At 43.7% G+C, this 15,407-nt stretch overlaps 1 protein-coding gene across 1 annotated transcript in view; it reads right to left on the bottom strand.

Annotated features, from left to right (window-relative positions):
* VOPP1 (VOPP1 WW domain binding protein) overlaps positions 1–15,407 on the bottom strand; it is a 112,098-nt gene that overhangs the window by 63,426 nt on the left and 33,265 nt on the right. The window lies entirely within an intron of this gene.

The raw sequence follows: 15,407 nt of genomic DNA, 5'->3' as shown, positions 1-15,407 counted from the left end.
GGTGGACTGGACTACCTCACACACCTCCAACAACCGAGAGTACGTGCACCAAGGGCTGAGTGAGAGCTCCAAGGGGAAACGCTCTCATGGACCTGCACAAGATTTCTCTAAAGTTCTTCAGCTTGTGCTATCATTTTTTTTTAATTCACAACTTCCCACATTCATGATCCAGTTCATTGGACCCTATGTATAAACAATAGCTTCAAAATATTATAGTGCAAAGCTACCGACAGGAAAACAAGGAAAGGCATAATGAAAACTAAGCTTTCTCTGGGGAAGGCAGGGGCTGTCTCACCCAACCCCCACCCCTGGGCATCCTTCCTCTGCCTTTTCCAGCCCTAGCAGATGTATGGCAATGCCCTCCTGCAACAGTCTTCCTGACAGTTACAAGGAAGTTTCAGAAACAGACCCCAAGTGTAAAGCTGAGTGTCGAGGGAAAGGTGAATGCAAATATTATGTGTTACACTGGCTAAATCAGATGGGTTATGAAAAGAGCGTGAAACACTGGGTTGTTTAAAATGTGCTTCAGGACATTCAGAAGCACATTCAGGCAGTCTGAAGTGACCCAGTTTTATTAATGGAAAATGAGTTTAATTTAGACTACGTTAGTTCCTGCCCAGTTCAAGAAATGAAGTTCAGACAACCGAAGAAATCAATTTATTTTGGCAAGGAAGAGCAATTTCAGGTCTCTGCCCTAAATTACAATTCATTTCACTGGAGTCCTCTATGATAAGCTGAGAAGCCAGGTCGTTCTTCCAGGTAGCATGTTAAATGTTTCTTCTTTATTCTCCATCCCTACTGGAGATAGGCACACTTTTCTTTGAACTTGACACCCAACTCTCCCCAGACTGTCTTTTGACCACAGGATGGTAGAAAGAAAAGCTAATCAAGACAGAGGATCCTGGGCGCCTGGGTGGCTCAGTTGGTTAAGCGACTGCCTTCGGCTCAGGTCATGATCCTGGAGTCCCGGGATCGAGTCCCGCATCGGGCTCCCTGCTCGGCAGGGAGTCTGCTTCTCCCTCTGACCCTCCTCCCTCTCATGCTCTCTGTCTCTCATTCTCTCGGTCTCAAATAAATAAATAAAATCTTTAAAAAAAAAAAAAGAAAAGAAAACTTTAAAAAAATAAAATAAAATAAAAAAAGACAGAGGATCCTGCTCCCAGATCTGCCATGACCAGGCTGACCGACTCTGGGAAAGGCAGCGCTCCCTGACCTCAACACCCAGCTGCCTGCATGGTGGTGGTATGGGACATACAGAGAGGCGTGTATGGGATCGATGGGAATCCATGTATGTATGTATGTAGGAGCTTCAGAACTACAACAGGGTATATAAAAGCAGTGAATCATTACGTACAGTACAACTCCCAGACACTCTCGTGGGGAGCCTGCTTCTCTCTCTCCCTCTGACACTCCCCGCCCCCTGCTTGTGCTCTCTTCACGCCTGCTCTCTCTCTCAAATAAATAAATAAAATCTTTAAAAAAAAAAAAGAAAGAAATTTTTTTTTAATTTTTTTATTCTTATGTTAATCCCCATACATTACATCATTAGTTTTAGATGAAGTGTTCCATGATTCATTGTTTGTGCATAACACCCAGTGCTCTATGCAGAATGTGCCCTCCTCAATACTCACCACCAGGCTAACCCATCCTCCCACCCTCCTCCCCTCTAGAATCCTGTTTGTTTTTCAGAGTCCATCGTCTCTCATGGTTCGTCTACCCCTCCGATAAGAAGAAAGAAAATTTTATGGTCACGTTTCCTGAAACAGAAAACACCTTGAGAACTGAGCTACCTACCACTAAAACATAGTTTCATTTTATCGTTACTTGAAATTAGTTTAAGCTTTTGAAATTTGCAACTATCCATGCAACTTCTCATCATTTTTGGTAGCTGGACTTTTACAACGGCTTTCTTAGTAAGGAATGTTAACACTGTAATAACACACACATATTATACTTCACTAAAGGTAAAATGGGGTATTATTCCATTTTATAGCTGGATAATAGGAAGAACACAGAGTCACATATTTCATTACTCAACTGAAAACACTGAATGAGGACTAAGAAGTCCTGGGAATTTTCACTGTTGAGCCTTTCCTTCACTAAATGCTTGTTAACCGAACCCCAGGTGTCAAAATCAGCTTGCACACCAATCCAAGAGCCTGACAGTAAGACTGAAGATTAGGTTCCATAGGACAGGAGGTGAAGAGGAAAATCCCTACTACAAACCACCCAGAGTTGAGAGCCAGGTTCTGCCAAGTGGAAGTCTACCGGCAAACCCTATAAATTCCAATCCCCAAATCTAGCATAAGCACTAGGATTCAGGGCAGAGCCAGAGAGCTGGAACTTCGGATATGTGGTCAAAATGGGAGTTTGTGAGGGATGCGTAAGGGGGAGGGGGGTTCCCAGAGCATTCCCAAACAGTGGTGAGCTCTCACAAGTGACCTCATGAGCAAGCAGAGGGGTGGATATAGGAAGAGGCAGAAGAAAGGCACTGTGCTAGGGTCCCCTGGAAAAACACCCAAGTCAAGAGGAATGGATGGATCTGTCCCACAGAAGAAAGACGAATCAAAACCTAGAGAGCTGGGTTCTCATGCTGAGAACTTACCAGCCATGGTGCCAGTCAGTCTGGACCTCAGCCTTCTCATTTTTAAAACAGGACAGACTCCCGTGCTGAATTTATAAGATGGCTTTATAAATTAACTGAGATTGAATGCATCAAATGCCTGGCCAGATCAGAGTATAGTTTACTGAATCTCACACCCAGCCAACAATTCTATCTCTAAATGTGTGTCCTGAGTCAAGCTTTCCTAATTCTCTGCAACAAATGACTTCCAAGACTCATTTTACTGTGATTACCTATCATCTAAAGAGAAGCAATGCTTCCAAGCCTCTTGAGAACAAAGATTCTATGTATATAGTACATTACATTTGCATGGAAAGTTTTCTAAAATCACCCTAAAATAAACAAGCCCCTCTCTAAAAAAAAAATTTCTAAGTATATAAACTAAGGAAAAAAAAAATCTTTTCAGGGTCATGTCCGCCCTAAAAGTAGGCCTACCCATTCTACCATAGTTACTGCCATGATGCTATCACGGGTTCTTAAAGGATTGGCCATCTACTGAAACAGAAAATATATTTGTTAGGAAAGGTCAGGTCAGCTGCTCTCTGTTACTGATGGGGCATCCTCAACAGCCAGGGTGCTCTAGGGTTCTGGGTAAACAGTACGTTCTCAGTGCACTCATAACGTAATACTCCTTCCGTGTGTACAATGAAAGTAATAATAAGCATAACCATCTATTTCTCAAAGAGATCATAAAGAATAGCAACAATTTATAAACTATTAACAAAGTAGAATATATGCAGGATTGTGAGAAACCACGTCGTGTAAGGAGCAATTCGATCGAGGGTAATCTAAGAGTTAGCCTGGAAAGGCTTGTAAGACATCTGTAGTCAGGGAAGAATCCCAGTGATCTATTATTCAAGGACTAGGATATTTATAAATGTAGTTGAGCTCTCCTAAATATAGTCATCCATATTTAGCCAGGATCTAAGTAAGCCCAAGGAACAAATCCTTGCTAATCCCCAACAGTAATATAAATTATTCTATGTCCATCTGTGCTGAACATAGGAGGCCCCAGACACCACCATTTAATAAAAGGGCACATCCTTTTCCTGATCCAAGGTAAAAGAAAGTTGCACCACAATAACAAACGGGTGACTCTGAAAGAACTGAAGCTGTCTGTGACTTTGGGACACACCCGAGTGAACAGTTAAGGGACAAAAGGATTCAAAACACTATGGATTTTATCAAAATTCCACCCTTTCTCCTTCTGTTCAAAGGGCGGTGGAGCAGGATCTTTAAATGAGTAGCAAACTGGTAACCTAGTGCTTCACTAACAGAACGAATCCCACCGACACCTGGAAAGCAAGGATCCTTTTTTTTTTTTTTATACTTATTTCACAAGTGTGTCCTGGGCAAATAAGTTCACAACTTGCTTCAAAATGGGAGGAAGGCCCTAGAAGGATCAATTTGATGAGTCTCTTTGTCAAAGGGGAAAGATGCCCTGCTGCGCCCCGGTGCTGCCTTCTCATTCACCAAAGGCTGAACTTGAGACACCCGCCCCGGATCTAGGCTGCAGTCAGTTCCAGCCCAAGTGGAGTGGGCACTGCCACTCAGCACAGACTCTGAACAAAGGGAGCCTCCTGGATGCTGGCAGTGTTGGTGCTCAGGACCAGGGACAGAGGCAGAGGGCAGGGAGAGTCCTTGTTGAAGTCAGAGCAAGAATTTATGGAGGCAGTAACATATATTGCATTATTTGTTTCAGGGGTACCGGTCTGTGATTCATCAGTCTTACACAATTCACAGCGCTCACCATAGCACATACCCTCCCCAGTGTCCATCACCCAGGTAATTATAGCAAGGTCTCTGAATTTCAAATAATATATAGGAGTAAACATGCTGGAGTAAAACAGGAGTAAAAATTCCTGTATTGGAATTTTAATAAACTTCCTAAGTGCTAATTACTTAATCCTTTGGCGTATGGACATTTTCTTTTTCAGAACATCTCATCTCCAAGGAACGTTGATTTTTTTAGAAATAAGAGTATGAGGCTTCTCACAAGCATCATTTATTAAAGGAAAGAAAGCTGAGAAACTCTTTAAACAGTAGAAATAAAAGATCCTCTACTGTCTTACATTAGAAGTCAATCAGCCATTCCTATATTGCCAGCAAATAATCATTAGAGATGTAGCACTGTCTAAAGATTCTAGGGGCACGTAGACAAGACACAAATCAGGCCCAGCTGCATATCCCTGGGAAAATTCTGCAGACTCTCATAACTTATTCTGAATACAGTCTCCTTGTTAGCTTTATCTACTCAACAGAAGAATGGTAGGGCAGCTTCATCAAGGTCCTTAATGCAAGTAGGAAAAAATCCTCATCTCCAGGAAATGAAAATTAATCAATAACCAAAATTAAAAGGCAGACAATAGAAGAAACTATTCAAATATAATAAAGTTAATATCTTTAAGCAATCAAGAGCTTATATAATTCAATAAGAAAAAGATAAAAATCGCAATAGGAAAAAAAATAAAAGTAACAGATATGACAATTCTTCAAAGAAGAAACACAAAAGGTCAATAAAGCTATTTAAGAGATAAAATCCACTAGTAATAAAATAAATATAAATTATAATGGTATGGTTTTCGCTACCAAATTTTTAAAAAGAAAAAAAAACAACCTAGTATCAACTGTTGATGAGGGCATGAGAGAAAAGACATATCATGTAATAGCGTTGGAAATATTATGTCTCAGGAAGACAATTTTTCAATACATATCAAAAAACCTTGAAATGCACTACCCAGAGCAACCTACACATTCAATGCCATCCCTATCAAAATACCATCAACATTTTTCACAGGGTTGGAACAAACAATCTAAAAATTTGCATGGAACCAGAAAAGACCCCTAATAGCCAGGGGAATGTTGAAAACGAAAACCAAAGCTGGGGGCATCACAATGCCTGACTTCAAGCTATATTACAAAGTTGTGATCATCAAGACAGCATGGTACTGGCACAAAAACAGACACATAGTCAATGGAACAGAATAGAGAGCCCAGAAATGGACCCTCAACTCTATGGTCAACTCATCTTTGACAAAGCAGGAAAGAATATCCAATAGAAAAAAGTCTCTTCAATAAATGGTGCTGGGAAAATTGGACAGCTACATACAGAAGAATAAAACTCGACCATTCTCTTACACCATGCACAAAGATAAACTTATAATGGACCTAAATGGGAGACAGGAATCCATCAAAATCCTAGAGGAGAACGTAGGCAGTAACCTCTTCGACATCAGCCACAGCAACTTCTTTCAAGACACATCTCCAAAGACAAGGGAAACAAAAGCAAAAATGAACTTTTGGGACTTCATCAAGATAAAAAGCTTCTGCACGGCAAAGAAAACAGTCAACAAAACATAGAGGCAACCCATGGAATAGGAGAAGATATTTGCAAATGACACTACAGATAAAAAGCTGATATCCAAGATCTATAAAGAACTCAAACTCAACGCCCAAAAAAACAAATAATCAATGTCAAGAAATGGGCACAAGACATGAACAGATATTTCTCCAAAGACATACAAATGGCCAAAAGACATGAAAAAATGCTCCACATCACTCGTCATCAGAGATATATAAATCAAAACTACAATGAGATACCACCTCACACCAGTTAGAATGGCTAAAATTAACAAGACAGGAAACAACAAATGTTGATGAGGATGAGGAGAAAGGGGAACCCTCTTACACTGTTGGTGGGAATGGAAGCTGGTGCAGCCACTCTGGAAAACAGTACGGAGTTTCCTCGAGACATTAAAAATAGAGCTACCCTATGACCCAGCAATTGCCCTACTGGGTATTTACCCCAAAGATACAGATGTAGTGAAAAGAAGGGGCACCTGCACCCCAATGTTTATAGCAGCAATGTCCACAATAGCCAAACTGTGGAAGGAGCAGAGATGTCTTTCAACAGATGAATGGATAAAGAAGGTGTGGTTCATATATACAATGGAATATTATGCAGCATTCAGAAAGGATGAATACCTACCATTTACATCGACGGGCATGGAACTGGAGGGTATTATGCTAAGTGAAATAAGTCAATCAGAGAAAGACAATTATCATACCGTTTCATTCATATGTGGAATATAAGAAATAGCACAGAGGATCATAGGGGAAGGGAGGGAAAACTGAATGGGAAGAAATCAGAGAGGGAGAGAAACCATGAGAGACTCTTGACTCTGGGAAACAAACTGAGGGTTGCAGAGGGGAGGTGGGTGAGGGGACGGGGTAACTGGGTGATGGGCATTAAGGAGGGCACATGATGTGATGAGCACTGGGTATAATACGCAACTGATGAATCACTGAACACTACACCTGAAACTAATGATGTACTATATGTAGGCTAAGTGAATTTAAATTAAAAAAATAAAAACCCTGAAATGCACCTAACTTAAGGTTTGGTTAACAAAATTATAATACATCCAAAAGATGTATTAGTAGGCATATACCATCAAATTCTAGAAAAATATACAATTGTATGGGAGCACTTTGCTAAGAAAAATAAAGCCAATAAAATAGCATAACTGGGATAGCATACATTTGGTATACATCACAGTAGAGGGGAAATAATATGTATAGATATATGCCAAAGTAATGACAATAAGTTACGTTTTTGGTGGCATTAGAGAGGATTTTTTTCATTATTCATTTTGGTAATCAAATTTCCAAGTTTTCTTACATAATTTCTGTATGGAACATTTTGTTTCTAAATTTCTGTTAAATTTTACTTTAAAAAGCAGATCGCTGGGGCACCTGGGTGGCTCAGTCAGTTGAATGTCTGCCTTTAGCTCAGGTCAGGATCCCAGGGTCCTGGGATCAAGCCCCTCATCGGGCTCCCTGCTCAGCGGGGAGCCTACTTCTCCCTTTCCTCTCTGCTCATACTCTCTCTTTCTCAAATAAAGAAATAAAATCATAAATAAATAGATAGATAGATAGATAGATAGATAGATAGATAGATAGATAGATAGATAGACAGATAGATGATAGATATCAGATCACTTACAGCCTAATAAAGTGGACAGTGGGCATAAAGAGACATTTAAAATGAGGAAATATAATTGGTTAACAAAAGTGAACATTATTCTACTACAAATTAAATAAAAATGAACAAAGTTTGTGAAAAATAATATACAAAGCTAGAAAGGGTGTATTGAAACAAATACTCATACAGTCAGCAATTAAAACTGTATTTATATCGGGGCGCCTGGGTGGCTCAGTCGTTAAGCATCTGCCTTCGGCTCAGGTCATGATCCCGGGGTCCTGGGATCGAGTCCCACATCGGGCTCCCTGCTCGGCGGGAAGCCTGCTTCTCCCTCTCCCACTCCCCCTGCTTGTGTTCCTGCTCTCGCTGTCTCTCTCTCTGTCAAATAAATAAATAAAATCTTTAAAAAAAAAACAAAACAAAACAAAAAAACTGTATTTATAAAAAGTTTAACATCATGAAAAATGTTCATTTTATGCAGTCATTTTAAAAACATATTATATACATTTAATTTTAACAATGTAAAAAATATGTATTTTTTAGGAAAAATGGGACAAGTCTAAATTTATAGTGTTATTTTGGGACAGTGTGCTTTCTTTTGGGTTACTTTGCAAAAATCTCTTAATCTGAGCCTTAAATTCTTCTAACAATATTCAGAAGCTGTTGCGGCATGATGCAAAGGGCACGTGAGTCCTAAATTAGTTTAAAAGAGGGATCCACTGAAAGACTCGAGACCCTTAGGCACACAGGCATTCCTAGTCATGCCATTTGAACACAAGAGTTCTGAAAAACATGTTATTTTTTTAAAACAGTTATCAACATAAAGTTTAATTTTTGAGACAGTCATGGGATCCAAGTTCTAGCTCAACATGAGGTTTAATGTATATACCATTATGTTGGAAAACTTACACTCCTATGTTTCTCCATTACTCTCCATGACTCACAACACTTCTGACACCAGATGTGTGGGGGCTTTCCCCTCATCACCAAGTAACTCCGTGACACCAGCTGGGTGTCCTACAATTTAACTCAGTTCTGACACTCTGTACCAGGAGACAGCATTAGATCACACAGGTCAAGAGTTCAGTCCCACAAGAGTGCCCCTTCCCACCTTCCCCCTTGTCACTTGGGCTTCTGATCTACTGGCTATGGATCAGAGGTTCCCACAACCCCCTCCTCAGGTTCCATTAATTTGCTAATATGGCCCATAGATCATTTTACTCACTAGACTGCTGGTTTATTATAAAAAGATATAACTCAGGAACAGCCAGATGGAAAAGATGCACAGGGCAAGATAAAAGGAAGGGGTGTGAAGCTTCCATGCCCTCTCTGAACACACCACTCTCCCCAAATCTCTATGTGTTCACCAACCCAGAAGTTCCCTGAACCCAGTCCTTTTGGGCTTTTATGGAGTCTTCATCACGTAGGCATTAGTGATTAAATCATCAACCACTGGTAATCATTCAACCCCCAGCCCCTTTCCCCTCCTGGGGAATCAGGGGAAGGCCTGAAAATTCCATCATATGGTTGGTTCCCCAGTCAGCCAGCCTCCCCATCCTTAGATGCTTTCCAAAAGTCAAGTCATTAATATGACAACAGGTGCCTTTACTGGGATGAAAACCAAATACGTATTTCTTAGTATAAATCATGGTATCATAACCATAAAAGTCACCCACCCATTTTCAATGCACAGTTTGGCGATTTTTTAGAAATTTATATACCTTGTGCGTTCAACACCACAACCCAGTTTTAGAACATTTCCATCACCCCAAAATGTTCTCTTTTCTTTCTGTAGTTGATTCTAGCTCCTACCCCAGCCCCAGGCCACAGTGATCAGTCCTTTAGCTTTGTCTTCTCTTTTCCACAAGGCTCAATTACATGAAATCATAAACTTATAGCCTTTTATGTCTAGATTCTGTCCATCTAGTTGTTAACTAGATCAGAAGTTCACTCACTGCCAGTGCTGAATACTATTCCATTGAATGAATGCACCACATTTTGTTTATCCATTCATCTGGGCTGTTTCTTTGTTTGGGCTATTGTGAACAAGGTGCTATGAATATTTGCATGCAGATCTTTCTGGGGACATATGTCTTGATTTCTTGGGCACATACCCAGGAGTGGACGTGCCAGGCCATCTGGTGACTCGATGTTTAGCTTCTTTAGGAATCTCCACACTGTCTTCCTCGGCAGCTAAACTATCTTCCATTCCCACCTGCCGTGTGTCAGGGCTCCAGTTCCTCCACAGCCTCACCCACAGTTGCTATTACCTGGCTTTTTGAGCTCAACCATCTGATACTCTACTGGTATCCTGTTGTGATTTTAGTTGGCACTTCCCTAATGACTAATGAGGCAGAGCATCTTTTCACTCTAGCTCCGTTTCTGCAATGCCTATTCTCCTCCGGGTACTCTTCATATGAAATCTCACTGAACAGCCTAACAACTCTGGGAGTTAGGCGGTCTGTGTACGTACAAGCAAGTACATGAAGGTCTCAGATAGGTGACTTCCCCTGGCAAGGTAACACAGGAAATGAGCAGAAAGTTGGGGTCTGGATAAGGTCTGCTGGTTTCTAACATCTGTGCATTTTTTTCTGGCGCTGTACAGATGTTGCAATCTTCTGTGTCACAATAATTCATAATCCCAGTCCTTGTTATGTCTGTCACATCTCTCTCAGGGAGCCGGAATGAAATTTATTTCAGGCATTACTTCATCGCCTAGAAGAAAACTAAAATGATGACTGAAACCACATGAAAGACCCCGCTTCCAGGGCGCCTGGGTGGCTCAGTCGGTTTTAAGCAGCTGCCTTCGGCTCAGGTCATGATCCCAGGGTCCTGGGATGGAGCCCCACGTCCGGCTCCCTGCTCAGTGGAAAGCCTGCTTCTCCCTCTCCCTCTGCCTGCCACTCGGCCTACTTGTGCTCTCTATCTCTGTCAAATAAATAAGTAAAATCTTTAAAAAGAAAGACCCCACTTCCATCCTCCCCAAAATAAACTTTCCGAGTCATTAGAAATTAGACCTTAGAACACCCCTCAAGTCTCAGCACTATGACTGACTGCATCTCCAAGAGCAAAATAAAAGACACGAGCACTTAGCAGCGTGGCCAAGACTCGGCCAACCTGCCACAAAACCCCACAAACCCAAGGAGCCCAAAGCCTGTCCAGGGGCCAAACCAACCACCGTCATGCTCAGGAAGTGTTCTTAGCTGCTAAAAAGACACAGAGGTGGTACTGGCTAGTACAGCACAAAGGGAATACACAAGCTGCAGCCAAAAAGGTTTATGTGACAAATTTTCCAAATGCCACGAAACATCATTCATTCAAAAAAACTGATGACTGGGAGATTTAATTAGAACGGTCTGAAAGCAGTGATAACAGATGGAAATAGTAGAGCTACTGTTACTTGCTGGCAACAAATGAATATAATCAACCTTAGTCATGGGCCCAATTCTAAAAAAAAACATGGAGCAGAGATGAAACCTTTGGATACTCTCCCTCAGGGCCTAACCCAGGAAGGGCCCCCCTTTCAACGTGACTGCAGAGGACAACAGCTACGTCATGAGAAAGTCAACCGCTCGGCTCGGCAACGACCTGATCTGTAACGTGGGCACCCTGCTTGGATGCCATATATCCCTGGAAGTGACTGAGCATAGTGAAATTCAGTCGTTTCCAACCACGTCACACAGTGCCCCCCAGATGGATGACACACATACACTTAAAAAGGCCGCTCTTCTCCAGTTGGGCCTAAATCTTTACCAGCAGATCCAAAACTTAACCACCAGACTGATGAGAAAATATCAGCTTCTTACCTTTTGTTGACAGAAATGCCTAGAAAGGTTAATAAGCACAGCAGCTTCAAGGGTAAATAAGGGCTTCCTAACTTAGGCTGTGATCTAGCCTCCCCGTGTGACTTATACTTTAGACGGAAAGTATGTTGGATTCTCTGATACCATTTAAAGCGCTCAAAGTCTGGATTCTAACTGTAAGGAGCACAAGAGCCTAAAAAGAGCTGAGATTTGGCTAAGCACAATGAGAGGCTGAACGACCGTGGGGTCGCTCATATTCAAAAGGCGGTCCAACTTACGCCTCATCTCATGCCAAGCACCTCCAGCCCATTCTTTGTCCCCAGAAAGTCCCACACCGTTGTTCCCTGGGTCTTCAAGTTACCAGGGCAGCCCCACATTAACCCCCCGGCACCCACTGCAATTTCACCAAACAGCGACTCACCCTTCAGGTCTCAACTGCAATATGAATTTCTTCCTAAGTCTGAATGTAGAAGGAGAACCCTGTGGACCACCCCCAATACATTCTGACCCTGCCATTTATACATTCTGGACTTCTCCTCTGTAATTACATAGAGTTTTAGTAACTGGGTGTTAACTGGGGCTCACCACCCCTTATTCTCCTAAACACAAAGGCAGGCACATATCAGCGTAACTCGGGTTTGGTTCCCCAATGCTACTACACTGCTTTGTACGTACAGGGTACTTAACACGTGTGTTTAAAGAATGAAAGGCAATACGCCCCCGACACAGTCCCCAGGTATGTGCTCTGAGGGACCTGCCTTACACACCTCTAACCTGCAGCTACACTCAACTCAACTCATGGTGAGCGTTTTTACCTCATCCTCTTGATGCTCTGTTTTTGGGTACGTGTAACTGTCCCAGAATTTTCCTCCTTACCTTTTCTCCCATTGAGTATGTGGGGTGGGGGTGGGGGATGAATGAAAACAGGAAGGAGAATGGTGGAATTCTGGTCTACAAGGAAAACAATTCTTTGTTTTAAATGTTGCAGACAGCAATGGCATTCCATCCAAAACACCACATTTCTGGAAGAATATCAGAAAATTTTTTCATCGCTCTGTCTCCTAACTCTGTCAGCTATCATTTCTAATAGCTGTCACTGTGTCCTGTTTTTTATTTATTTATTTGACAGAGAGAGAGAGACAGCGAGAGAGGGAACACAAGCAGGGGGAGTGGGAGAGGGAGGAGCAGGCTTCCCGCAGAGCAGGATGGACTCCATCCCAAGACCCTGGGACCATGACCTGAGCCGAAGGCAGATGCTTAACGACTGAGCCACCCAGGCGCCCTATTATTATTTTTTAAAGATTTTATTTTATTTATTTGACAGAGAGAGAGGCAGCGAGAGAGGGAACACAAGCAGGGGGAGTGGGAGGGGGAGAAGCAGGCTTCCCGCTGAGCAGGGAGCCCAATGCGGGGCTCGATCCCAGGACCCCGGGATCATGACCTGAGCCAAAGACAACCGCCTAACTGACTGAGTCACCCAGGAGCCCCTGTGTCCTGTTTTTTAAAATCTATGATGGAGGGGCGCCTGGGGGGCTCAGTCGTTAAGCATCTGCCTTCAGCTCAGGTCATGATCCCAGGGTGCTGGGATCGAGCCTCCCATCAGACTCCCCGCTCGGCAGAAAGGCTTGTGTTTCCTCTCTCGCTGTGTCTCTCTCTGTCAAATAAATAAATAAAATCTATGATGGATATCATTTTGTGTGGGGATTTTTTGGGGGGGTCGATCGGGGATGAAGAAAGAAAAGGAACATGACACAGTAGCATAGTGAAAAAGCAAATGCAAGCAGATGGCAAAAAGCATTCTACAAACATGTGGCAGACAGACATTCTTTGGTGTTTTCTAGTTCAAATATCTAAATTCCACTGGTCTGTCTTGGCTTCATTTCTCATGTATAGTTTTCTAAACCCTTGTCTTGGCAAGTGCGCGGTCCTGCGATGGTCACCAGCAGCACGTGCCAGTTCTTAATCACGATGGTGAGTAGCTGTGTCTGGGAAGCTGGGGCTGCCTACAGCTTTACCCTGGTTGGAGGCATCTCTGTCTCCATCCTTCAGAGCCCGATATTCAATACCTCCACTGACTGGGCTTCTGCTTTTGAGCTCACTCTGCAGTTACCCCATTTCTGACCTAACGAACCCCACACTTCTCCACGGTAGCTCTCTTACACGTGTCTTGACCACAACAAAATGCCAGGATACAATGCTGTGCAGGGCTCTGTCACAAGCCAGGGGCCTTTTTCCAGTGGCCCCCTGGCATCTTGACCATGTGCCTGCAGGACTGTGAGCCTCAGACATCCAGAACGGAGAGCCCCCACCTATCCCCCCACCCTTGGGCTCCCTATTTCCAAGAACAGCACTGCCATCCACCACAGCACAGTCAGCCGAAGGCTGCGCCCACTCCGCCTCTTCTTTTCACTCCACCCCACGTGCTCCTCAAGCTCTCTCCCTCCCCAGCACCTCTCTCCTTGGTGGCAATCGAGGCCAGGAGGCGAGTGGAAAGAGCGGGTAAGCTTGCCTGTGGGGGAGGAAGAAGATGAGGATGCAGGAGGAGACCAGTGGAGACAGGAGAGCAGAGCTCCAAGCTGGGCAGACATCCTCGACCTTCCACGCCCCAGAAGTCCTGGCTGAGCGGCTGTTGACACCGTCCTCGCCTCCCTCACTTCTCGTGACACTTGGTCACGCTCAGATGGCTACATAGCACTCTGCTCAAGACAACCCAAGAGAACCTAGCACAGCACATCAAGTCCTTGCTTTGAAATCTCCAGTGGCTCCCCATTCATGACGGTGTCTTTCTTTTTTTTTTCTTGAGGTCACAAACCCCTTTCTTCTGAATACGATTTTATCCTGTATCGGGCTCCCTCACACAAACACACAAAAGTGGGGGCGCTCCTACGGCACAAACTTCTGTTCGAACCCTGAAAATGCCTCACTGGCAGATTAAACTCGAGACTCACAGGGAAGGTCCTGCCTCAGCCTGGCCATGCCCCCTCATTCACCAGTGCCTCCTATCTCTGCTCCCTCCTCAGCCACCTTCCGTCCACCCGCCTCCAGGGGGCAAGCACCTGACTGATGGCAAGTCTAGATCCTCTCTCCCTCCGCCTGCGATGCTCTTCCCTGGAGTTTCCATTATGTGGGGCTTGGAAGATAACTTCCTGAACTTCCAGAAAATGAGATGTTACTTATTCTCCTTGGGGCTATGACTGAGATTTAATAAAACAATAAGCACTTAGGCATTCAAGGGTTTTCATGTGCATTATCTTCTTTTTTTTTTTTTAAGGTTTTATTTATTTGACAGAGAGAGACACAGCAAGAGAGGGAACACAAGCAGGGGGAGTGGGAGAGGGAGAAGCAGACTCCCAGCTGAGCAGGGAGCCCGATGCAGGGCTCGATCCCAGGACCCCAGGATCACGACCTGAGCCGAAGGCAATGCTTAACAACTGAGCCACCCAGGCGCCCTGTTGTGCTTTATCTTCTTACTTGGTCCTAAAATGTTGCATGAATGGGCAGGCTCCTCAGCCAGGAGGCATGGTTAGCCCTGTGCATGCTGTCCCATGATTCGATCAGAAAGGGGCTGCCCCTTTGTGGCCACCATCCTGCAGCCGGTCTGAGGCCGTCTCCAAGAGCCTTCGTTCTTTCCCTGGTGACAGTGCACTTTTCACACTCTTGCCCACCCACCTGCACAGTGTCTAGCCTCTTCTCCCACAGACCAGGCCTCTGAAGTTTAAGGGCCCTGCCTCGTTCACCCTATTAGCTCCAGTTTCTGGGCCAGGGTAGGGGTTCAGGAAATGCTCGCCTCTTCTTCCTCTGCCTGCTCAAAAGTTTTAATTCGCTTTGACTAAACAGACGGTAGTTTGGAAACTGGCCCTGCTTGCTTTCCAGGTAAGACCCAGCCAGGCAAGATTTCACGTAGCGAGGACAGAGAACTTAGAAAGCACCTCATATGCTGTGGGAGGGGCTGAGGGAGACAGAGATGGATAAAATGCCATACTGTCTCTGAAAGTTT

Source organism: Mirounga angustirostris, unplaced genomic scaffold (assembly GCF_029215605.1).
Source record: "Mirounga angustirostris isolate CCGP_5_RB_7025 unplaced genomic scaffold, mMirAng1.0.hap1 SCAF_12, whole genome shotgun sequence".
NCBI classification, from domain to species: Eukaryota; Metazoa; Chordata; class Mammalia; order Carnivora; family Phocidae; genus Mirounga; species Mirounga angustirostris.
This window is presented reverse-complemented; position numbering and strand designations above follow the sequence as displayed.